Genomic DNA, 26,870 nt, shown 5'->3' with positions numbered 1-26,870 from the left:
TAAAGTCTCTCATTGTTTCCATTGTTTCCATTGTTTCCCCATCTATTTGCCATGAAGTGATGGGACCAGATGCCATGATCTTAGTTTTCTGAATGTTGAGGTTTAATCCAACTTTTTCACTCTCCTCTTTCACTTTCATCAAGAGGCTCTTTAGTTCTTATTTACTTTCTGCCATAAGGATGGTGTCATCTGCATATCTGTGGTTATTGATATTTCTCCCGGCAATCTTGATTCCAGCTTGTGTTTCATCCAGCCCAGCATTTCTCATGGTATACTCTGCATAAGTTGAATAAACACAGTGACAATATACAGCCTTGATGTACTCCTTTCCCGATTTGGAACCAGTCTGTTGTTCCATGTCCAGTTCTAACTGTTGCTTCCTGACCTGCATACAAGTTTCTCAAGAGGCAGGTCAGGTGGTCTGGTATTCCCATCTCTTTCAGAATTTTCCACAGTTTATTGTGATCCACACAGTCGAAGGTTTTGGCATAGTCAATGAAGCAGATATAGATGCCTTTCTAGAACTCTCTTGTTTTTTCAATGATCCAGCAGATGTTGGCAATTTGATCTCTGGTCCCTCTGCCTTTTCTAAATCCAGCTTGAACATCTGGAAGTACACAGTTCACGTATTGCTGCCTGGCATGGAGAATTTTGAGCATTACTTTACTAGCGTGTGAGATGAGTGCAATTGTGCAGTAGTCTGAGCATTCTTTGGCATTGCCTTTCTTTGGGACTGGAATGATAACTGACCTTATCCAGTCCTGTGGCCACTGCTGAGTTTTCCAAATTTGCTGGCATATTGAGTGCAGCACTTTCACAGCGCCATCTTTTAGGATTTGAAATAGCTCAACTGGAATTCCATTACCTCCACTAGCTTTGTTTGTAGTGATGCTTCCTAAGGCCCACTTGACCTCACATTCCAGGATGTCTGGGTCTAGGTGAGTGATCACACCATCGTGATTATCTGGGTCGTGAAGATCTTTTTTGTACAGTTCTTCTGTCTATTCTTGCCACCTCTTCTTAATATCTTCTGCTTCTATCAGGTCCATACCATTTCTGTCCTTTATGAGCCACAGATGAGGGAAGAATTGAGAAATACTGAAAAAGGTAGAGAGCTGCCAGAACAGAAGAAAATCAACATGGAAGGTAAGAGGTGCCAGGATCAAAGAAAGGGGCAGGGAGGGTTGCAGACACAGTGGAGGATTTAGAGACCCAGAACCACAGCTACTGAGCCGTCATGCTACAACTACTGAGGTTCAGGCACCTAGAGCCTGAGCTCTGCAACAAAAGAAACCATGCAACTAAAGAAAGCCTGCATTCAGCAACAAAGACCCAACGCAGACAAAAATAAATAAATAAAAGGTTTCAGTAAAGCTTCTAAATGCCTTTTGGCTATCAAACTGCTGATATTTTCATATATATCAGATGAGACTGTAAAAGATATAGATAGTGTCAAGACTGAGTCACCGGAATTTCCCTGGTGGTCAAGTGGCTAAGACTCTGCTCCCAATGCAAGGGGCCTGGCTTCAATCCCTGGTCAGGGAATTAGATCTCACATGCTGCATCTGAGAGTTGCTCATCTGTTTCTTCTCTCAGCACTCTGAGTTTTCATTCTGACTCTCCTTTGTTAGCTCCTGTCCTCATCTTGCCCTTAAAATTGAGGTGTGCTCTTGACCCTCTCTTCTTACTTAACACAATCTCACTTATCCACTTCACTGGTTATACACAAAATCATCCCTCAATCCATATTGTCCTTTCACACTTTTCGATACATGCTCACTCAGTCACTAAGCTGTGTCAGACTCTTTTGCAACCCCATGGACTATAGCCCATCAGGCTCCTCTGTCCATGGGATATCCCAGGCAAGAATATTGGAGTGGGTTACCACTTTCTTCCCCAGGGGGGCCTTCCCGACCCAGGGATCAAACCCGAGTCTCTCGCATTTTCCACATTGGCAGGCAGATTCTTTACCACTGTGACATCTGGGAAGCCTGTTCCATACTCCAAATCAAAAAGCCTATGAACATCCATAAACGTATCAAATCCCACTCCTTTTTTCAGGCTTAAGGGTCTTTGAATCTGCCCACAAGAAGCAAACTCGAAACCATTTTCACTGCTTTATCTCACCAACGCTAGAATTAATCGCCTCCACTCCAGCCTCTATGTTGCGTGACTCTGAACTTTTCAAAACCACAAGTCCAACAGCATCATTCCAGCACCTAAAACTTTCCAGTGTCAATGGAATATCACTCACCCTTTTAAAAAGAATGCAATATTGCCATTTGCAGCAACACGGATGGACCCAGAGACTGTCATAATGAGTGAGGCAAGTCAGACAGAGAAGAACAAATGTCATATGATATCACTTACATGCAGAATCTAAAAAAAAAAATAATAATACACATGAACTTATTTACAAAACAGAAACAGACTCACAGACTTAGAAAACAAACTTATGGCTACCAAACTAAACATTCACTGCGTGTATAAACAAATATTACTATTAATGGTTTGAATTGTCTTTCCCCTAATCCATATGAAATTCTAACCCTCAGGACCCCAGAAAGTGGCTTGATGTGGAAATAGGGTCCCTGCAGATGTAACTACTTAAGATGAGCTCATACTGGAGCAGGGTGGTCCCTGATCCAATATGACTGGGGTCCTTAGTGAACAGAAAGTTGGACAAAGATGAGCACACACACACAGAGAACGTCGAATGACAGTGAAGACAGAGATCAGGGCGACGCTTCCATAAGCCAAGGAACATCAAAAGCTGTCATCAAAGCACCTGGAGCCCATTATACAGGGTGAAGCAAGTCAGAAAGCAAGAAACAAGTACTGCGTATTCACACATATATATGAAATCTAGAAAAATGGTACTGATGGTATTTGCAGGGCAGGAATAGAGACACAGACATAGAGAAAGGGCTTGTTCACAGGTGGAGAAAAGGGAAAGTGAGATGAATTGAGACAGTAGTACTGTCATGTATACACTACCAGTGACACACATAACTACCACAGACAGACATACACACCCACAGACACACACACACATCCACAGACACACATACACTGCCATTGACACACATACACACCCACAGACACACACACACCCACAGACAGACATACACTGCCATTGACACACATACACACCCACAGACACACACACACCCACAGACAGACATACACTGCCATTGACACACATACACACCCACAGACACACACACACCCACAGACAGACATACACTGCCATTGACACACATACACTACCACAGACACACACACACATCCACAGACACACATACACTATCACTGACACACACACACTACCACTGACACACACATATCCACAGACACACACACCCCCACTGACACACACACACTACCACTGACACACACATACTACCACGGATACACATACACTAACATTGACATACTTACACTACCATGTGTAAAATTTGATACCTGACTCCTCTGCCTTTTCTACAAGAACCAGAGATCAAATTGCCAGCATCCATTGGATCATAGAAAAAGCAAGGGAATTCCAAAACAACATCTACTTCTGCTTCATTGACTATGCTAAAGCCTTTGATTATGTGGACCACAACCAACTGTGGAAAATTCTTCAAGAGATGGGAGTACCAGACCACCTTACCTGCCTCCAGAGAAACTTGAATGCGGGCCAAGAAGCAACAGTTAGAACCGGACATAGAACAACGGACTAGTTCAAAATTGGGAAAGGAGTGCATCAAGGATGTATATTGTCACCTTGCTTGTTTAACTTCTATGCAGAGTGAAAATGAAAGTGTTAGTCACACTGTCATTTCTGACTCTTTGCAACCCATGAACTGTAGCCTGCCAGGCTCCTCTGTCCATGGGATTCTCCAACCAAGAATACTATACCACAGTGGGTTGCCATTCCCTTCTCCAGGGGATCTTCCCAACTCAAGGATTGAACTCTGATCTCCTGCATTGTAGGTGGATTCTTTACCATCTGAAACTCATATGAAATGCCAGGCTGGATGAATCACAAGCTGAAACCAAGATTTCTAAGAGAAATATCAACAACCTCAGATATGTAGATGATACCACCCTGATGGCAGAAATTGAAGAAGAACTAGAGAGCCTCTTTCTTGATGAGGGTGAAAGAGGAGAGTGAAAAACCTGGCTTAAAACTCAACGTTCAAAAAACAAAGATCATGGCATCCAGTCCCATCACTTCATGGTAAACAGATGGAGAAAAAGTGGAAACAGAGACAGACTTTATTTTCTTGGGCTCCAAATCACTGCAGACAGAGACTGCAGACACAAAATTAAAAGACACTTACTTCTTGGAAGAAAACCTATGACAAATCTAAACAGCATGTTAAACAGCAGAGACATCACTTTGCCAACAAAGGTCCATATAAGTCAAAGCTATGGTTTTTCCAATAGTCACATATGGATATGAGAGTTGGACCCTATATAAAGAAGACTGAGCACCAAAGAATGGATGCTTTCAAATTGTGGTGCTGGAGAAGACTCTTGAGAGTACCTTGGATGGCAAGGAGATCAAGCCAGTATACCCTAAAGGAAATCAACCCTGAATATTCATTGGAAGGACTGATGCTGAAGTTGAAGCTCCAATACTTTGGCCACCTGATACAAAGAGCTGACTCATTGGAAAAGACACTGATGCTGGGAAAGACTGAGGACAGAAAGAGAAAGAGGTGACAGAGGATGAGATGGTTGGATGTCATCACTGACTCAATGGACATGAGTTTGAGCAAACTCTAGGAAATAATGAAAGACAGGGAAGCCTGGCGTGCTGCAGTTCATGGGGTCGCAAAGAGACACACCACTTAGCAACTGAACGCTATGTGAAACAGATGGCTACTGGGAAGCTGCTAAATAAGACAGGGAGCCCAGCTCTGTGCTCTGTGATGACCTAGAAGGGTGTGATGGGGAATGGTGGGAGGGAAGCTCAAGAGGAAGAGGACCTATGTATACTCATAGCTGATTTACTTTGTTCTACAGCAGAAACCATCACAACATTGTAAATCAATTATCCTCCAATCAAAAAAAATTTTAAAGGAAAAATGAAAGGAGAGGCCTGGAGCAGATTTCCACCTCACAGGTCTCAAAACCAGTCCTATAGACAACTTGACCTCAGACTTCCAGCCTCCAAAGCTGTGAGACAAGCAATTTCTATTCTTTAAGATCCTCACTTCTGGTCCCTTGATATGTCAGCCCTAGAACACTTCAGCATTTACTAAGTGAATAAATGAATAAAATTACTCAAAGCAGTAATTGTCTGAATATCAGCAATGCACCTGTGCAAGCTTTGCTAAGCTGCAAACACAAGAGTAGGGTATTGGGCAGAATTCCGCCCACAAGCCATACTGCGTTTAGATCTGTCAGGGTAGACTTCCTCCTCTCTCTATGAATATTTTGAAAGGAAAACAGTTTTTTCCATAATTTTTACCCACTAGGTTTTTTATTTCTGTTTAAAGAAAGCTCGAAAGGCAGGAACTGTAATTGAAGAGCAGACAGATGGTTACAACATTCAAGAGTCGAAAACAGATGGGAGTACTTCCATTCAGCTGTGTCCCCTCCTTTCTTAGTTTTTCCTGCCACATCTTACCTCTCCAGAACTGCCCCCCTTTCCTGAGAAATGGAGTATTTCCTGCTGTATCAATAAACAAGATTGTCACAGCCATCAGCAACTCTGGCCCTCCAAATGTGAATTTCTGAGCCGCGAGGGCACCCAGGAAGAACCATACCTATGATCTGGCAGCCCACCCACTCCCTAAGGCAGTACTGAGGAGCTATGCGGGGAGGGACACTCACACACACACACACACACACACACAAACAGGATATAGTCCCTTAAACAGCAAGGAGATTAAACCAGTCCATCCTAGAGGAAATCAACCCTGAATATTCATTGGAAGGACTGATGCTTAAGCTGAAAGTCCAATACTTTGGCCACCTGATACGAAGAGCCGACTCATTGGAAAAGAGACTGACGCTGGGAAAGGTTGAGGGCAGGAGGAGAAGGGGGTGATGGTTGGATGGCATCACTGACTCAATGGACATGTGTCTGAGCGCACTCCGGGAGATAGAAAAGGAAGCCTGGCATGCTGCAATCCATGGGGTTGCAGTCAGACCGACTGAGTTACAGAACAACAACTGACCGCAGACAGCTAAGATGCATATGAAAGGAAATGATTTCAGTGAGCCCAGACTCTTGCATCTTCCCATACAGAGAAAAGTGCTAAATTCCTTGAGATATCTGCTTTTCCTTAACTAACGATAATCTTTCGATGTTCAGACTACCTGCCCTTTGCTGCAAAACTTCTATATAACCTGGCTCCCCTCTTCACTTCCTTGGAACAGTTCTCTCAGAATCACTTGAAATGTTGTGTCCCAGGCTTGAAGTCCTAAAAACTCCCACCAAATAAAATGTAACTCTCACTTTCTAAGTTGTGACTATTTTTTTTAAGTTGACATTCCTCTGCCACCTCTAGGTCATCATAGCTTGTCAGTAAATCTACATAAACCACCTTTCCTGAAATGAAAAAGAAAATACTAACATGCAAACATCATCTCCTGGATCAAATGCCAGTCATTTCCTTGTGTCTTTCACGGTTTCTCCCTTGGAAACCTAGCACAGACACCGTGAATCAGTGGAAGAAAGAGAAATATGTGAGAGAGACATTTCACTGACCTAACTTACCGATTCCCAAGTAGTCCTGAATGACTCACTGCCTTGGGACATCGGGGAATGTGGCTAAGATTGCCCCGAAGGAATGAATAGAACCGAGTCCCACATGCTCAGGAAATTTCCCCTCAGACACTTGGGTTTCTAATGGATTCTGCTTCCAGCTCACTCACATTCACTTTGATCCAAATCTGGCTGAAAGTACACAGCTTCATTAAATATAACATTGGCAGGAAGACCATAGATTTTAATGTGAAATGATTCAAAGTGAAAATATGACACTTTGGAAAAGCTCATTAAAATTGTTAAACGCTGATGGGTTTGTTAGCTAGTCCTACTGTTCAACTTAACAACAGCTCTTCATTTTTTCACTCTGTGCTGGTTGTTACAGAACAGGCTGGAACCATTTTCCTATAAAAACCCAAGCTAGAAATGTGCCCTAAGAATTCTATTGAGAATATATATTTTATTTTAATAATAAAGGAAACAAAGCACAACAGTTGGAGATACAAGAACTCAAAATTTATACTAAAGTAAGTGAATTATAGAAGAAGGCAATGGCACCCCACTCCAGTACCCTTGCCTGGAAAATCCCATGGACGGAGGAGTCTGGTAGGCTGCAGTCCATGGGGTCGCTAAGAGTTGAACGCAACTGAGTGACTGACTCACTTTCACTTTTCACTTGCAGGCATTGGAGAAGGCAATGGCAACCCACTCCAGTGTTCTTGCCTGGAGAATCCCAGGGACGGGGGAGCCTGGTGGGCTGCCCTCTATGCGGTCGCACAGAGTCGGACACGACTGAAGCGACTTAGCAGCAGCAGCAGCAAGTGAATTATAAGCACTGTTTTCAAATCCTGCTCATTTTCATTTCAAACCAGCATTTCCATAATTATAACCACGCATATTTCTAAATAGCAATATAACTGTATACAGACTTAAGAGGAAAACAATGGACCATCATTGCAGCAATAAACTAAAACCAAGAAGTAACATTTAGTTTAACAACAAGAGAATTGCTACCCACTTCAGTATTCTTGCCTGGAAAATTGCATGGACAGGAGCCTGGCAGACTACAGTCCATGAGGTCACAAAGAGACAGATATGACTGAGCGACTAACATTTTTTAACAAGATCATCAAATCCCAGTCACTTAGAAATAAAGAAAATTAACTATGAGGTGAAAAGGAGATATTAAAGATGTAATGACAGGTTACTTATAAAACAAAAAAGAACACTAGATAACATCGTTTAGAACGTGTTCTAAGTTGCTTTCAGAGGCAAATGTTATTAGCCTTAAGTATTTCCATTATTAAAGAAAAGAAGGAAAGAAAAGGACTCAGCTCATAAAAGAATTTAGACAACAAATGAAAATCACAGAAAAGAGTGAGAATAAAACTAAAAGCAGGATTGAATTCATTCAAACATTAAAATGAGATATTATTGATAAATCACACACATCACCTCTTTGAAAGGAACTAAGCTCTAGCGTATCTAAGAAATATAGGAAGGGGGGCAGAGAAGAATAAAATGAGAAATGGAAAATGGGAAATGATACATATAAAAGACAATCAAGATGTTAACAGTTCTGTGTTTGGAACCCAAGGAACTGGGTCAAATCTTAAGTCAGTTACTTGCTAGTTACGAGACTCTAGGCATATCTACTTTCTTAAGCCTATTTTCTCTATAAATGAGAAATGGAAAATTTCTAAAAAGAGAAAATAATACTACATCCCTCCTAAAGTTTTTGCAAAAGTCAATAAAGTACCTCACAGTATAGGAACTAGTAAGCACCAGGCTCTATTCTAGACCATTCCTAAGACTTCCGTGACATTAATTTGCTTGATTTGTAAAGCCCCACCATCCCTTCTGACATTCACTCAGAATATAATCACTTAACATGGTCCTGTTTGGTGCATGGTGCAGGGTGACGCTTGTGAGTTCATCTTCAAAATAATGCAATTCAGGGACTGTCCTGGCAGTCCAGTAGTTAAGACTTTATCTTCCAATGCAGAGGGTGCAGATTTGATCTCCGGTCAGGTAGCTAAGATTCCACATGTCTCATGGCCACAAAAATAAAAATAAATAAATAAATAAATAATAATAATAATAAAGCAATATTGTAACAAATTCAACAAAGGCTTTATAAAGAAAGGCCTACATCAAAAAAATCTCAAAAATAAAAAAAATGGATTGGGAATAAAGACCTGCCCTCTGTAGTTGAAATAAAATTAAAAAAAAAAAAAAATGGAAATAGACTCACAGACAGAGAAAGCAAAAAAAAAAAATAAAATAAAATAAATGCAATTTATGGAAATAAGTGAAAGATCAAATTTGTTCAGGCTTTAAGTGGAACTGACATGGCTGTGTATGAGATGGTGAGGGGGCAGCTGACATGGAGTGTTTTGACAAGGATCAAAATGTCCTCCCCAAAATACATCTATACAGCAGTTTCATGCTACAAGAAGTCTCCTTTTAAAAGGTAGAGAGGTGACCTGGTGAGAATCTGCCTGCATAAAGGTGGACATTGAAATGACAAGAGCTAGACAATGTCTAGGAAAAGAACAATGAGAAGCAAAGAACAGAAGTTAGTAAACAAGAGTCAGGAGGGGAACAAACGGAGGTGAAAAGGGATTAACTGGACACACAAGGGGAAAATCAATTACATTCACCCCTCCATGTCTACGGGAGGCTGGGTCTAGCACCCCTGAGGACACCAAAATTCAAGGAAGCTCAAGTCTCTTATAAAATGGCAAAGTATTTACACATAATCTATGTACATCCTCCTGTATACTTTAAATCATCTAGAAATGATACATCTCTAATACAATCCAAGTGCTACATCAACACTGGCAGGTACAAGGCAACTTCAAGATTTGCTTTTAGATACTTTTCATATTTTCTCTTCCTGAATATTTTCTATCCACAGTTGGTTAAAGTCAAGGATACAGAGCCCCTGGTAAAGGATACTGGGACCAACTGAAATGTCCCAGTAGTGGCTAAAAATTACCACTTCCTGTGTGTGAACTACTGTGTCAAAGCAGGTTTCATGTGATATTCATTCTGTGCTCATCACACATCTCCAAGGTGGGTGTTAATGATCTCCTTCACTGAGGGGAATTCCACAGAATGAAGTCACCAGCCTGGGTCCGAGAGCGAGTTCATGATCAAAGCTGGCACCTGCACCCAGGCAAAGGCCCATAGTTCTAAACCCCACTGCTCACTCCCTTCACAGAGAAGTGTCCCAGGGACCAAAGGAGGCTCAAGAAGGAAGAAATCATCATTAGTGTCAATCCTACAAAAAAAAAAAAATGTGGAGTCAGAAGCTCCTGGACTTCCCATATGCAAATTCAGTGGAGGAATTGTGGCTAAAATCAGAAAGCATATGACAATCCTTAGGAAGAAAAAGAAAGCAACATGAGACAGCTGGCTTAAGTAAAACTCTCCATCCAAGGAACCAACGGTTAAAAAGACAAGAGTCCAAACAAGGGATGTGGGAAGGGAAGAGAAGGAATGGATCTGTTGGGTCAACTCTGAGAACAGGACAAACTAGGACAGCAATAAATAATAAGTGATGGGGAACTATGATGGAGAGAGAAAAGCAGAAAATAAATAAAGTGCCAGTCAGTATCTTTCCCCAAAGTAAAGTTCATGACAGTAAAAATATCTTCAGTTCAGTTCACTCAGTCGTGTCCGACTCTTTGCGACCCCATGAATCGCAGCACGCCAGGCCTCCCTGTCCATCACAAAATCCCAGAGTTTACTCAAACTCATGCCCATCGAGTCGGTGATGACATCCAGCCATCTCATCCTCTGTTGTCCTCTTCTCCTCCTGCCCCCAATCCCTCCCAGCATCAGGGTCTTTTCCAATGAGTCAACTCTTCACATGAGGTGGCCAAAGTATTGAAGTTTCAGCTTCAGCATCAGTCCTTCCAATGAACACTGAGGACTTATCTCCTTCAGGATGGACTGGTTGGAGCTCCTTGAAGTCCAAGGGACTCTCAAGAGTCTTCTCCAACACCACAGTTCAAAAGCATCAATTTTTCGGCGCTCAGCTTTCTTCACAGTCCAAATCTCACATCCATACATGACCACTGGAAAAACCATAGCCTTGACCAGACGGACCTTTGTTGCCAAAGTAATGTCTCTGCTTTTCAATATGCTATCTAGGTTGGTCATAACTTTCCTTCCAAGGAGTAAGCATCTTTTAATTTCATGGCTGCAGTCACCATCCGCAGTGATTTTGGAGTCCAAAAAAATAAAGTCTGACACTGTTTCCACTGTCTCCCCATCTATTTCCCATGAGGTGATGGGACCAGATGCCATGATCTTAGTTTTCTGAATGTTGAGCTTTAAGCCAACTTTTTCACTCTCCTCTTTCACTTTCATCAAGAGGCTTTTTAGTTCCTCTTCACTCTTCCTCTTTCATTTAAAAAGTATACCTTAGTTATGTCGAGAATTTGTCAATACTGAATAACCCAGTTTCATATTTTTTCAAATCAGGTACATTGAAAGTTTAAATCATTTTATTTTTGTCAAGGTTTTTTTTTTCTTTTTTTCCATTTATTTATATTAGTTGGAGGCTAATTGCTTTACAATATTGTAGCAGTTTTTGCCATACATTGACAAGAATCAGCCATGGATTTACATGTGTTCCCCATCCTGATCCCCCCTCCCGCATCCTTCTTGAATGTTGAGTTTTAAGCCAGCTTTTTCACTCTCCTCTTTCACCTTTATCAATATGGGACACAAAAATGGCACAGAAATGGACCAAATATGTGATTAAATTTAATTAATTTATATCCTTGTAAAGAACTAATTTTTCATGTCTGCAAAGTTATAACCAAACTCTAGAAACAGTTGAAAAATAAAGGAGAGCAGTTGTTTGATAATTAAAGTGTGCTAAGGTCCTCGTCATGATAGAGAAATTGACAAAAAATGCTGAAAAACTTTAAATTATATATGGTTAAAATGCTTCACTGAAAAGACCCTGATGCTGGGAAACATTGAGGGCAGGAGGAGAAGGGGGTGACAAAAAATGAGATAGTTGGATGGCATCACCTACTCGATGGATGTGAGTGTGAGCAAATTCCAGGAGATAGTGAAGGACAGGAAAACCTGGGGTGCTACAGTCCATGGAGTCACAAAGAGTCAGACACGACTGAGCAACTAAACAACAAAAACAGACCCAACTGTTTCCTCCCACAAACAGCTCTAACCCCAATTTGACCGGGGCTTTTAGAAGGTCATTAAGAATAAATGAGGTCATAGGGTGGGATTCTAATGCAACAGGATAATCTTTTGAGAAGAGGAAGGGCAAGATCTCACTCTCTTGTGAGGACACAGCCACAAGTCTGCCATCTGAAAGCTAGGAAGAGGGTTCTCATGAGAACCCAACTCTGCTGACACCATGATATCCCACTTCCAGCCTCCAGAACTGTGAGAAAATACATTTCTGTTGTTTAAGGCACCCAGTCTATGGCATTTTTGCTATGGCAGCCTGAGCAGATCAAAATAACCAATAAAAGAGAAGAGACAGCCTGGAAATCTACATGCATACACAGAGAAATGGTATCACAAATCACCAAGGAAAGGACTTGACTACTGAATGAATGATCTGGGGCTAGTGATAATTCAAATGGAAAACTTAAATTTGAAACCCTAGCTCACAACATACTGTCAACTACAAATTGCCACTCGCCAAGGGCATTTGCCATCTGCCTCTGAAGAGACTGAATCCACGCTGCTGCAGCTGTTGGCCTTCAATAGGTCCTGAAGGGAGTTCAGGGTGGAGAACGAGGCACTTTGTGCTCCAGGAAAACTGGTGGAACAGCTTTTTAGATAGATATTTTCAGGACCTGATTTCATGGCCCCAATCCCTGTACCTCCTCATATCTAGAAAAGCACTAAATCCCTTCATGGTGACATCAGCTACTCAAGACTAACAGAAAACCTTTTGTAAGATAAGTGCTTTAATGCATCGAATTTCCCCTTCACCAAAATCACGTATACTGACCTTCCACCACTACCTTTTTGGAGCAGTTTCTCAGCTCTCTGAGGGGCTGTCTCCCAGGCTGCAGTCCTCATTTCTGCCCCCAAATAAAACTTAACCCCCAGCTCTTACGTAGTGTATCTTTTTTAAGTCGACAACAGCAAAAGTTAATTCAAGAAGAATTAAAAATCTGAACATGAAAAGCAAGAAGTAAAGATGATTAGAAGAAAATATACAAGGCTATTGGTAAAAAGTGGGGAAAATTTTAAGACAGAAAAAAAAAAAGCACAAACCATAAATGAAAATTAGCAAATTAAAAATGAAAAAATATAAGCCATAGGCTAGTAGTAGATATTTACAATGTATATTACTGACATGAAGGATCTAGAATGTGTGAAAAAGACTTCTTTAGATCAAAAAGATACTCCCACATGAAAAATGAGCAAAAGACATAAACAGACCATTCATAGACGAGTCATTACATATATATGTATACATACACATTTTTATTATTACATATATATATATATATATATATATACACACACACATATATATATGAAAAGATGCTCTACTAGAATCAGGCAAATGCACATTAAAACAGAGATGTTATTTAGATAGCCAGTGGGAATTTGCTGCATGCTCAGGGAACTCAAACCCAGGCTCTGTCACAACCTACAGGGGTAGGAAGTGGGAGGGAAGTTCAAGAGGGAGGGGACATATGTATACCTATGGCTGATTCAAGTGGACAGATGGCAGAAACCAACACAATACTGTAAAGCAAGTATCCTTCAATTAAAAATAATGTTTTTAAATCAGCATAAAAAAAACTATACTATTTCACACCCATCAAATTAACAAAAATTTTAAAGTCCATGATTCAGCAATTCCACTCCTGGGCATATATCTAGACTAAACTATAATTCAAAGATACATGTATCTCATATGTTCATAAAAGTCCAATAATTCTAAGCAATGAGGAGGCTACAGAGAAACAGAAACTGTACACTGAGTCGGTGGGGGCATAAATTAGTACAACCACCTTAGAAAGATGGAGTTAACATGCCTTTTTATCCATTTACTCTTTGCTAGAAATGTACTCTAAAGGGAACACACCTGTGTGCAAAAGGAGACACAAACATACAAGAATGCTGTTGTCATATTGTGAATTTCCAAGAACTTTCCAAGAAACTTTGAATAAAATGACAGGAAAAACAGATACTAAATCCACCAATCATTACATCATGATTAGTCACAACTCCAGCTACACCATTAAAAAATAACTAAGCTCGTAGAATCCGGTCCCATCACTTCATGGCAGATATAAAGGGAAAAAGTAAAAGCAGTGACAGATTTTCTTTTCTTGGGCTCCAAAATCACTGCAGATGGTGACTGTAACCATGAAATTAGACGATGCCTGCTTCTTGGAAAGAAAGGCATGACAAACCGAGACGGCATATTAAAAAGCAAAGACATCACTTGCTGACAAAGGTTCATATAGTCAAAGCTATAGTTTTTCCAGTAGTCATGTATGGATGTGAGAGTTGGACCATAAAGAAGGCTGAGTGCCAAGGAACTGATGCTTTTGGATTATGGTACTGGAGAAGACTCTTGAGAGTCCCTTGGACTGCAAGATCAAACTGGTCAATCCTAAAGAATCAACACTGAATATTCATTGGAGGGACTGAAGCTGAAGCTGAAGCTCCAACACTTTGGTCGCCTAATGTGAAGAGTCAACTCACTAGGAAAAACTCCTAAGTTGGGAAAGACTGAAGGTCAAAGGAGAAGAGAATGGCAGAGGATGAGATGGTTAGTAACATCACCAACTCAATGGACATGAACTTGAGCAAACCCTGGGAGGCAGTGAAGGACAGGGAAGCCTGGCGTGATTCAGTCCATGGGGTCGCAAAGAGTCGGACACGACTTATGCCTCAACAACAACAACCAGCTAGACCTTCTCCTCCTTCATCTCCTCAGGCAACAGAAAAGCAGACAAAGCATGATGTCCAGGATGCAAACTGAAGCTCAGACAAGAAAACACTTCTCACACAAGGACAGAAGCCATCAAGGACAAGTGACAAGGACAGCTGAACCTGCCCTTCTTAAATATACTTGACATAAAAAGAAATGGCAGAGCAAATACACACCACTATGACAAAAGTAAAGAAGGAAAACCAAGTGCAGAAGCCAGCCTGGAAGGAAATATCCTCCCAGAAATGGGTGAGAAGTTCTCACACAGGTCCTGGTGATAGCCAACACAAGAGAAGTGCCTCTGGGTGGCTATTTCTCCACCTTTGATTCCATCTCTAGGTCAAGCATTTTTTGCCTTAAGCCTGATTTGGAATATTTCATTAGAAACTGGAATGATTAGTACTTTTCAACTCTTTTAAAGCTGTCTGTGGAACATCCCTGGTCCAGTGGTTAAGGCTCTGCACTCTCCATGCAGGGGGCATGGGTTCAATCCCTGGTCAAGGAACTAAGACCCTGTATGACTCAAGGTGTGGCCAAAACATTTTAAAAAATTAAGCTATCTCTGTCCTACCACTCACTTCAAGCTTTAAAAGTGTTGACCACACTCTAAGCTACAAAAAGAAAAAAGTTCTTCCAATAAATGATCCACTATGAAAAATTAAGAACATAAAATCAGCAAAACAAGAAAGAAAACATGAGAGGACAAGGCAGAGAAAGGAGATTACAAAGGGAAACTACAGAATTCAGGAAACATCCTGAGAGCAAAACACCTCTACAAAACTCATAAATAAATTAGAAGTGGTGAGAAATAGCATAGACAGAGTTGAAAACTTAAATAGTAATGCCCAGGAATGGCTTGAAATAATTACAGAGAGTCAGAAGTTAAATTAAAGGGTTTAGAGACAAAAACTGAGACGTCAAATTAAATACTACAGCCCTGACATTAGTTATTTTATTCCAGCAATTTCTACCACTGCTCAAAATAGTTTGGGCACCTTTGGGGGACAATTGCTTTTATTTTTTATTTATTTTTTTATTTTTTTTTAATTTATTTTTTCAGTGGGTTGTGTCATACATTGACATGAATCAGCAATAGATTTACACGTATTCCCCATCCCGATCCCCCTTCCCACCTCCCTCTCCACCCGATCCCTCTGGGTCTTCCCAGTGCACCAGGTTCGAGCACTTGTCTCATGCATCCCACCTGGGCTGGTGATCTGTTTCACCATAGATAGTATACATGCTGTTCTTTCGCAACATCCCACCCTCACCTTCTCCCACAGAGTTCAAAAGTCTGTTCTGTACTTCTGTGTCTCTTTTTCTGTTTTGCATATAGGGTTGTCGTTACCATCTTTCTAAATTCCATATATATGTGTTAGTATGCTGTAATGTTCTTTATCTTTCTGGCTTACTTCACTCTGTATAATGGGTTAGGGATTGCTTTTAAAACCAAGGTGGTTTTTTTTTTTTTAACTTAATAAAAGAAAACTAGCTTTGTTACTTTATTTTCATTTCTCATTCTTGACCCTCAACAATTGTATACAACATGGTTAAAGGCTTGGCCCATAAAAGGCAAATAACAGTAACAGCTGTAACTTCTATAACACGTATTACATAATGGCACTATTGTAAAACTTTACACTATGAAACCATTTAATCTCATAACCATCCCCCAAGGAAATAAATACCATTATTATCTCCCATCTCAATAGAGTAAAGTGCAAGTGTTAGTTGCTCAGGCGTGTCGGATTCTTTGTGACCCCATGGACTGTAGCTCGCCAGGCTACTCTGTCCAGGGTATTCTCCAGGCAAGAATACTGGAGCGGGTAGCCACTCCCTTCTCCAGGGGATCTTCCCAACCCAGGGATGGAACCCAGGTCTCCTGCATTGCAGGCAGAATCTTTACCGTCTGAGCCAGCAGGGAAGCCACTGAGGAAAGTGAGCAGAAAGAAATGAAGTAACTTGCCCAAGATCACTAAACAAGTACCTGATGCAGCTGGGATGTGAACTCAGGCACCTGGGTCCAGCATTCAAAACCTTTCTCCCTCCACGAATGTGTGAATAAATGGCCAGCTGCTTCCTTTACCTGGCTTTGTCCCACTCCACTTCTTACTCTCTTTCTTCTACTGAGGCTATGAGAAACCATTCAAAATCAGCTATAAAAATTCTGGTTGATGTCTTCTTTCAAGTGCATCTCATTCCACAATACCCATATCTCCTAATTTGGTTTTCTTTTTTTTTTTTTTTTCATTTATTTTTATTAGTTGGAGGCTAATTACTTTACAATATTGTAGTGGTTTTTGTCATACATTGACATGAATCAGTCATGGATTTACATGTATTCCCCAACCCGATCCCCCCTCCCACCTCCCTCTCTACCTGATCCCTCTGGGTCTTCCCAGTGCACCAGGCCGGAGCACTTGTCTCATGCATCCAACCTGGGCTGGTGATCTGTTTCACCCAAGGAAGGTCACACTTGTTGTCAAAATGTCTAGAAGCCACCTTACCCATCCCTTCCCCTTGCCTCTTCAGACACAGGTTCAGTTCCTTAATGAGTGAGGTCTTGTCAAAACCCACAAGAGGCCAGTCACAGAAGCAAGCTCAGGCCAAGAGCAAAGGAGAAGAGTCTAGGAAGGCTGAAAGAAGCCCCTACCCATTCAGGGGGCTTTCCTGGAGGTGGGGAGCAGTCACAGAGGAGGTCAACAGAGCACCACAGGAGGTAACACACCAGGCATCACCCAAAAGCACCAGTCGGGGGTGGGGTGGCAGTAGACCAAAACAAGGATTCTACACAACAAAGTCAGTGCGCTCCTGACTGGTACTGACAGTTATATTCAGAGGGGTAGGAATGAGGTAGTTCAAAGTCTCCAGGTTCATCTTAGGCAGCCTCCCAGGCATCTGGGGAGAGAGGCTGACCAGGGTCAAGCCGAGTTTCAAGGCCATTGGAACCTAGATCCGCGACAAGGATCTACCTTCTGGCAGAGAACCAAGTGAAAATTTGATCGGAAGCCGGGTCAAAATAGACAAGCATCCTGAGAAACAAAGGACTCTCCTGGGACACCAGCGCCTGGCTTGAAGTCCAAGTCCAAGTCCATGCCCAGGTAGGCAGCAGCGGAGCCCCTGACTCCCTTCCAGAATTGGTCTGAACTGACCTGAGTCTGCACCTGTCCACTGCCTGCAGATGAGCAAGCAGGACTGAGGAAGGAGGGTTGCACACTGGTCTGTTCATGAAAGGATGAACCTGTCACCCCCACAAGGAAGCCTGGGACAGGCATGTAGCCTCTCAGAAAATCAGACATAAATTGTGATCCTTGTTTATTCAAAAGAGGAGAGTGAAAAAGTTGGCTTAAAGCTCAACATTCAGAAAACTAAGATCATGGCATCTGGTCCCATCACTTCATGGGAAATAGATGGGGAAACAGTGGAAACAGTGGCTGACTTTATTTGTCTGGGCTCCAAAATCATTGCAGATGGTGATTGCAGCCATGAAATTAAAAGACGCTGACTCCTTGGAAGGAAAGTTATGGCCAACTTAGACAGCATATGAAAAAGCAGAGACATTACTTTACCAACAAAGGTCCATTTAGTTAAGGCTATGGTTTTTCCAGTAGTCATGTAGAGATGTGAGAGTTGGACTATAAAGAAAGCTGAGCACAGAAGAATTGATGCTTTTGAACTTTGTGTTGGAGAAGACTCTTGAGAGTCCCTTGGACTGCAAGGAGCTCCAACCAGTCCATCCTAAAGGAGATCAGTCCTGGGTGTTCATTGGAAGGGCTGATGTTGAAGCTGAAACTCCAATACTTTGGCCACCTGATGCGAAGAGCTGACTCATTGGAAAAGACCGTGATGCTGGGAAAGATTGAGGGCAGGAGGAGAAGTGGACAACAGAGGATGAGATGGTTGGATGGCATCACCGACCCAATGGACATGGGTTTGGGTGGACTCTGGGAGTTGGTGATAGACAGGGAGGCCTAGCAGACTGCAGTTCATGGGGTCGCAAACAGTCGGACACGACTGAGTGACTGAACTGAACTGTTTATTCAAAACATCTACTGAGGAATCCTACAGAAGAAAGGGTGCCCATGTGTGGAAGACTCTTTCCAAAGACAGCACTGTCCTTGTCAATTTTTTAAGGTAACAATTTAGTGAAATATCTTTATACTCAAGTTGCATTTGTAGGAGTTATATGTCAATGGACCTCATATTGAAATCCTCTTTGCACATATCAGGGCTTAATTTTACCTAACAAAGGAACAACTTAAGATGAACTGACTTGAGAAGAGAGAAAAAATGAAAAGACATAGAAAAGAGATCTTAATAGATTATGCACCCATTCCTTAAAAGGAAGATTTGGGAGAGAGATTTATTTTTCCCTTGTATTGATAACATTCTCAGGACGTATTTCTCTTATAACCTTGTAACTTTTGAGCATCTTCACTCATTCTGTACCCCTCTACCCCAGTAGTAGGAATTCCTAATAATGTACTTTCACAACCTCGAGAAATTCCACCGAAATAGCACCTGCAAAAATGGTGTATACTAAGAAACTGTGTTAATGATTATCTTTCATGCTTTTCTTAGAATAATTGCCTTGTTACAAACCCCAAGGCCAGACCCAGAAGGGATCATGACTGGGATCATGAAAGCATGGACCTTGGAACACCGGGTCCGCAACAGGCATGAACACTGCCTACGCACTTGTTGACTGTTCCTGAGACTAGCCCGGAAGGGAATGGCCTCGGGTAAAAACAAGGAGATCTGGACCATGTCAGCGTAGCGTCTTGAGAAAGATAAGATCAAAGAAAGTCTTGTAGCCTGCAATTAGGGATAAAAGCTGGACTCAGAGTGGCCTCTGCGCCTCAGTCCAATAGAGACTGCAGGTCCCCTGACCCACTGCACCAGATTTCATGTTCTGTCTTCATTCTTATCGCTCGCTCCCGGACCATTAGGGCAATGCCCCCCAACCCCACCTCCACCCCCTACTCTCGCAGCCTCTGATCACTGCCATCTGTTCTCTGTATCTCTGGTTTTTCAGTTTGGGGGAGGTTTTTGTTTGTTTGTTTTAGATTCCACACATAAGTAAGATCATACAGTGTTTGTCTTTGTCTGACTTATTTCACTTAAAGGAAAATACAAAATGCTCTCCTTGGAAACAATTTGCCTCTTACATGTAGCTGTTTAAGAAGAAACACCAGGGCTTCCCTGGTGGCTGGGTGGTCACCTGTCAACACAGGAGACACAGGTTTGATCCCTGGTCAGGGAAGATCCCACATGCCCCAAGTAAGCCTGTACGGCAGTATGCCGTAACAACTGAGCTTGTGCTCTAGGGCCTGGGAGCTACAACTACTGAAGGCTGTGTGCCTAGAGTCCGTGCTCCGAAACAAGAGAAGCCACAGCAACGAGAAGCCTTCACACCACAGAGAAGAGGAGTCCCTGCCACAACTAGAGAAAGCCCACCCGCAGAAACAAAGACCCAGCAGAGCCAAAAATAAATAGATAATTAGCTAAAAAACAAAAATAAAAACCCATCCGTTTATTAAAAAAAAAAAAAAGGAGGAAACGCCATAAAAGATGGCCATCTACCATACTCTGTAACTTAACTGAAATATTCTGTTACATATAAGGATGGTCAGAACCAGCATGCATTTAACGATAAATGTGACTCTAAGAATTTCCTGTCTATAAGACACTCTACACAGTAGCCGTGCCCCACCACCAGTGCTCACTAGAATATGACACTTTCCCCAGATCCCTATCTTCATTAAATTCTACTCCTCCAACTCAAGATGCAGGGCCAGAAACAGTAAATGAGGGAGACAAGGGGATGGGAGGTACTACTAATTATTCACAAAAGGCAAATACATAACAAAGACTTTTTTTAAGTTTGTCACGCTAATATAAAGAGAAAGCGAAAAATAACTTCACAGTATCTGATTACTGGTGATTTGGAAAGGGTTTTGGAAGCTGTATTTATCCCCAACATGTCAGATACCAAAACAAACAAAGAAAGTGAAACAGAAATAGGATTCTTTAAAAAGTTAGGTGCAATGTTTACCATGCATAACACACACACACACACATGACTAGCAGAGATATTACTAAAATGTTGATTATAAAATTGTAGCTCATTTAGGAATGAGCTAAAGAGACTCAAAATAAAAACCCTACAGGCACTCAGTGAAAAGACGTCTTTTCACTCTTTTCACCACATCGCCTGCCTGTCAGCACCCCCACAATGCCCACACTCTGCAGGAGCTGTCTGGGCCCAGTGCTAAGGAATTGATTTTTTTTTCTTCTTAGATTGGCTTATTCATTTTAACTGTGAGACTTTCTATCCAGTGTTAATTCCCTAGTCTTCTGCTTGCACTGTGTCCAGTCAGTAACCCAACTTCCTGGGTGTGTAATGAGTAGAGATAACACTTCAGAAATCAATACATTGTTATCAATAGCATGCATGCACGCTCAGTAGCTCAGTCGAATCCGACTCTTTGCAACCCCATGCACTGTAGCCCACCAGGCTCCTCTGTCCATGGGACTCTGCAGGCAAGAATACTGGAGTGGGTTGCCATTTCCTCCTCCAGTTATCAATAACAAGAAATAAACAAAGCATCCAATTTAAACATGGGCAAAAGGCAAGGAATCTTTCTTCCCAAGAAGACATACTTATGGCCAACAGGTACGTGAAAATGTGCTCAAAAACTGTAATCATCAGGGGAATGCAAATCAAAACCACAGTGAGACATCACCTCACACCTGTTAGGATGCTTATTATCAAAAGAACAAGAGAGAACAACGTCCCCCAGCAGGTGGAGAAAAAAGTAACAGAACACGTGTACTGTTCATGGAAATGCAAACTGGTGCAGCCACTGTGGAAAACAGTATGGAGGTTCCTTAAAAAATCAGAACTACCATAGGATCCAGCAATTCCGTCTCTGAGTATAAAACCTAAAGGAAACGAAAACATCATCTCAAAGAGCTAACTGTACTCCCATGCTCACTGCTGCATTATTCACAAGAGCCAAGGTACAGACACAGTCTTAGTGTGGACAGGCAAACAGATAAAGGAAATGCTATATGTATGTATATATATGGAGATAGATAAAGATATACAGACATTCCATGCGTTCAGCCTTAAAAGGAGAGGGAAAAATTCTGCCTTCTGTAACACCATGGATGACCCAAGAGGGCATTATGCTAAGTGAAGTAAGCCACAGAAAGACAAGCGTTGCCAATATTACCTGGTATCACTTATATGTGGAATCTTAATTTTTAAAAAAACAAAGTGGAAATCATAGAAACAGTAGAATGGTTGCCTGGAGCTAGAGTGGTGAAAGAACTAGTGCTTCTGACAACCTAATGTTTATGTCAAGGTGACTACAGCGACCCCATGGACTGTAGCACCCCAGGTTCCTCTGTCGTGGAATTCTCCTGGCAAGAATACTGGAGTAGGTTGCCATTTCCTTCTCCAGGGGATCTTCCGGACCCAGGGATCGAACCTGAGTCTCCTACATTGCAGGCAGACTACCGTCTGGGCTACCGAGGATGAAGACAGTTGATAACACTATGTTGTATAACAGAAATCTGCTAAAAGGTTAGAACTTCTCAAGAACAAAACAACAACAACAACAACAAAAAAGGTAAAATTTTTAAATGAGTGCACGGTTACAGACCAAGTTTGGTCAAATCTGGTCTTTTAACCATTTCCCTAATTCACAAAGCAGAAAGAGAGCAGTCAAGCCCGCAGGAGGCTAGGCGATCCTCAGAAGTGCACCGGGCCCGCGCCCCGGCCTCCGGGTCCCGCGGGGCCTCACCTCTCGCGCCCCCGCACCGCCCGCGCCACGCGCCGCGCCGCCGGGCCTCACCGTGCGCCCCGCACCGCCTGCGCGGAGCCGTGCCGCTGCCCGAGCTCAGAGCCGCATTGCGCCGTCCCTGGAGTAGCCGGGTCCTGACGGAGCGCGGCGGTCCCCCGCGCTGGCCTTTAGGAGGTGGGAGGAGCGGCGCGCGGTGCGCACGGGAAATCTGATAGGTGAGGAGCCGGCGGGCGGGCGGGGTCTCGGGGCGCTGCTGCCGGGGGTGGCTGGGCCCCCCGAGTCCCAGCAGCGCCCCACGCGGGGCTCCGGGAGGTAACTGGACCCCAACGCCCAGCGCCAAGGGAGGCGGCAGGCACCATCTGCGCTGTTACGCTTTGGTGGCCCCCCAGCGGAAGAGCATCTTTCGCGCAGCACCGGACATTCTCGGCGGCGGAGTTTGCTCAAATTCCCCTTGTTGTTGTTGTTGTTGTTTAGTCGCTCAGTCGTGTCCAGCTCTTTGGGACCCCAGGGACTGTAGCCCGCCAGGCTCCTCTGTCCATGGGATTTCCCAGGCAAGAATACTGGAGCGGGTTGCCATCTCCTTCTCCAGCAGACCACACACACACACACACACACACACACACACACGCACACACACACACACACACCCCTTGGGGGCCCGCGGTCCCGCACTTCCTCAAACCCCAGATGCCTCGAGAAGGAGCGCCTCCGCTCTTTCAGAAAAGAGATGCCATTTTCAGATCCGTTTGGTGATGGGCAGATTCGAGGTCAGATAACAGAAGGGCAAATTACGGGGACTGTTTAATCCTTAGGACCGCTGAGTGAAGTAGGCCCTGTTCCCACTTAACAGATGAGGAAACTGAGGCGCGGGGGAGTTAGGGAGCGTGAAGAGGGTCAGATGGATGAGAAGGTGCCTGGGAGACCCCAGCTCTCTCTGGCAGGGAAAATATAGACAGATAGATACTCATGTGGGCTTGCCAGGTGGCTTGGTGGTAGAGTCCACCTGCCAATGCAGGAGCTGCAGGTTCAATCCCTGGGTCAGGAAAATCCGCTGGAGGAGGGCATGGTAACCCACTCCAGTATCCTTGCCTGGAGAATCCCATGGACAGAGTCTGGCAGGAGTGTGAAGGGGGTCAGATGAATGAGAAGGTGCCTAGAGGACCCCAACTGTCTCTAGCAGAGAAAATATAGACAGATAGATATTCATGTACAAAGATATACATGTATGTTCCCTGGTGGCTCAGCTGGTAAAGAATCCGCCTCCAATGCAGGAGACCTGGGTTCGATCCCTGGGTTGGGAAGATTCCCTGGAGAATGGAAAGGCTACCGACTCCAGTATTCTGACCTGGAGAATTCCATGGACTATACAGTCCATGGGGTCGCAAAGAGTCGGACACGACTGAGGGACTTTCGCTTCTCTTTCGCTTTTTTATTTTTACTTTTTTAAAGAGCGGGGGACTTGTCCATGATCATCTAATTCAGGGGTTGTCAACCCTGGCCGCACAGTAAAACTGCGTGGGGAAGTTTTATAATTCCCGATGCTCAGGCCCTACCCCAGGCCAAATGAACTGACTGCTTTTCCTTAAGCTCCTATGTGCCATAACCTCGCAAGACTGTCAGGCCTTAATTTCGCCACGGTTAGCACGTGATCGTTCTGGCGCAAAGATGAAGTGCGCTCTCTTGGGGGGAAAGGGCGGAAGAAGACCCCGAATATTTAGTGAGCTGCAGCGCCAAAGCCTAAGAGGCGCAGAACCGCCCTTGTGGGCTTGCAGAGAAAGGAAGTGGCTCCCGGGACCCAGTGGGCGGAGCTGTGGGTGGCGGGCGGACCCCCGGGGGAGAGGCTGATCTGATGGGAGTCAGCACTAGTGTCAGGGTGGCGCGATCACCCGCCTCCCCCGCGCTCCTGCGCAGCCCTCGGTGGATACCGCATGTTCCCTGGGGTAACCAAACGGCCTCACAGCTGAGAGCTTATCAACCAGTGACCAGCGGTTAGGTGGAGCCGGCAGAGCGCAGCGGTTGAGCGGATAAGCGAGGTGCAGCCTGGTCTCCCCAGGGACCCCTCTCCTCCCTCCCTCTTCCTCTCTCTCTCTCTCTCTCCCTCCCTCTCTCCCTCCCTCAGCCAAGTCCCTCCCAATCTCGCGCTCCTTTTTCTGAACGTGGGTACCAAGTCACAGACACCTCAGCTCCGTGGACTCAGGGCTTCGCTTCTGGGATCCCTAGGGACCGTGACATGGAGCAGATGTATTTTAATCTTGAGGGAGTGGGGAGGGGGTGTGCGGCGGAGCAAGGGGAGTCCAGGACCTAGAGAAAAGAGCCTGGGGACATGGGACCCGGGGTGGAGGCCAGTGTCCCCCTGAGATGAGAATGCTGAAAAGGCGGAGGGAAGGCTGAGACTGGAATTTGCCTCTCGGCGGCTCAGCACTACCGCGTGCTGACTGTGGTGGGTGTGCACAAATCACGTAGCGTTGGACACACCTGTCCGGAAAGGGGAAGTGCCATCTTCTGGATCCCAGGCTCTGACGCTGGCTGGTGCTTGCTGAGCTCCAGGAGCGGCGGGGGGAGGGGGTAATTCTGGCTGCTATGCCTGTCACCGTGGAGTGGATCCCCCTCTGCCCCCTCCCCCAGCCCGCCCTAAGTGCTGTGCACTGAGCTCCCCTTGAAGAAAGGGTTTTGCTGAAGCAGAGGCATCTCTGGCTCTGTGTCCACCGCCCCCCGCACCCCCCAACCCCCCCCCACCTCCACTCCTCTCTGCACCAGGGACGTGACTGCCAGTCCCACGCCATCCGGACCCAGACCAGAGTGCCCAGCCTCAGCACACTGAACACTTTGGCTCAGAGAACTCTGCTGTGGGGACCATCCTGTGTGTTGCGGGGTGTTTAGCAGGAAACCTGGCCTCTCCCCACTATATGCCAGGCATGCTGGTGTGTGTGCAAATACACACACACACACACACACACACACCTGTCTCCAGACATTGCTTCATGTCCCAACGGAAGCAAAGTTGCCCCTAATTGAAAAGCACTGCTCTAATAGGAAGGTAGGGGACCCAGCACCCCACAGATCCTACAGAACACGTCTTTATCAGTGATGGCCCCATGGAAAAGGGCCGTTTCTCAGATTGGAAGGCTTCACTACATGTAGAGTGAGGACTCTGGCCAAAGTCCACTTCCTGTGGTCACAGCCGACTTCTTATGTCTCCTGATCAGGTCACGCTCACTCCCATGGCAGGGTCTGGGCCCCTCCTCATCCCTCTGGAATGTTCCTCCTAATCCCTCTGGAATGTTCCTCCTACAGATATCCCTGGGACTCTCCCTGGCTTTACTCAGATCCTGCTTGGGTACCACGAGTGCTCCACCCTCGTCACTCCCTATCACATGACTCTACCCTTCTGCCCCCTGGCCCTGCCAAGACCATCTGCTCCCTTGTATGTGCTTGTCGCACGTCCCCAGCACAAGTTCGCCCTGGCACACAGTGGATGCTTGAACCATACTTGCTGGATAGACAGGTCAGAGGCAGGACCAAGGGCAGAGAGTGCACAGGGGCGCCGGAGGGATGGAGAAAGCTCCCGTTATGCCATTGGGTTGGGTCTCAGGTGTTGTGGGAGGCAGGGTGAGATCCTTCCCCTCATTGGTGATCACAGGAAGTGGGTGTGTTGCCTACTTCTCACTTGTGTTAGAGAGGAGAGAACAGCTGCCAGCGAGGAATCCTGCACATCTAGTTCAAGAAGCTGGTGGAACCAGCACCCGTGGGACGGCCCCCGGGCCCTCATGCAAATTAGAGAGCTGATCAGAGGTTCCTTGAAGCTTGAAAAATGGTGCTCCTGGGGAATTTACTACCAATTAGAATGACTGGGCCAGTGAGGTTTTTCAGACCATCAGCAGTTTGCTGAAGCCTTAGATAAGATTCTCATGGACCAAGGTGAAGGGTTTGGGAACTGATATCCTGAGCTCAGAGGAAGTGGCTGAAATTAGCTCAGGGTTTGGTTATGTGGGCTCCCCAGGTGGAACTAGTGGTAAAGAACCCACCTGCCAATACAGGAGTCAGTGAGGAGTTTCTGGCTAGAGCCAGGTTGGCCCATGTGGTCCTAACAAGACAAAGCTGACAAAGCTATGGCCAGTCATGCCCTACAGATTGGAATAAGGGTGGCTGCTCATTCCTCTAAGTAGATGGGATCACACCTTCCCAGATAATAAAGAGCTTCACATTCTGAGGGGCACCAGAGAGACAATCTTTCAACTAGAGAGGGTTAGAGTTAGCTAGGTCAGGTTAGGGAGGAGGGCTGAGTTTCGATGACCCCAGCCACCTCAGAAAAAATAGAGTGCTTCAGCCCTCAGGGCTTGGCCGGAGTGTATATAAACCTGCATCAGTACATTCTGTATTTTGTACTTTCATGTAA

The 26,870-nt window shown here is 44.3% G+C and overlaps 1 protein-coding gene across 3 annotated transcripts in view; it reads right to left on the bottom strand.

The window, feature by feature from the left end:
• The window catches only part of B3GALT5 (beta-1,3-galactosyltransferase 5), a 52,744-nt gene extending 30,072 nt beyond the window's left edge, over window positions 1-22,672 (bottom strand). For all 3 annotated transcript variants that reach the window (XM_043474453.1, XM_043474454.1, XM_043474455.1), the window contains exon 1: window positions 22,526-22,672. The gene's annotated coding sequence lies outside the window, so the exon portion shown is untranslated. The remainder of the gene's footprint in view (window positions 1-22,525) is intronic.
• Between the last annotated feature and the right edge of the window lie 4,198 nt (window positions 22,673-26,870).

The sequence above is a fragment of the Cervus canadensis genome, chromosome 7 (assembly GCF_019320065.1).
Source record: "Cervus canadensis isolate Bull #8, Minnesota chromosome 7, ASM1932006v1, whole genome shotgun sequence".
NCBI classification, from domain to species: domain Eukaryota; kingdom Metazoa; phylum Chordata; class Mammalia; order Artiodactyla; family Cervidae; genus Cervus; species Cervus canadensis.
The sequence above is the reverse complement of the archived record's forward strand: the minus strand, read 5'-3'. Positions and strand labels throughout refer to the sequence as shown.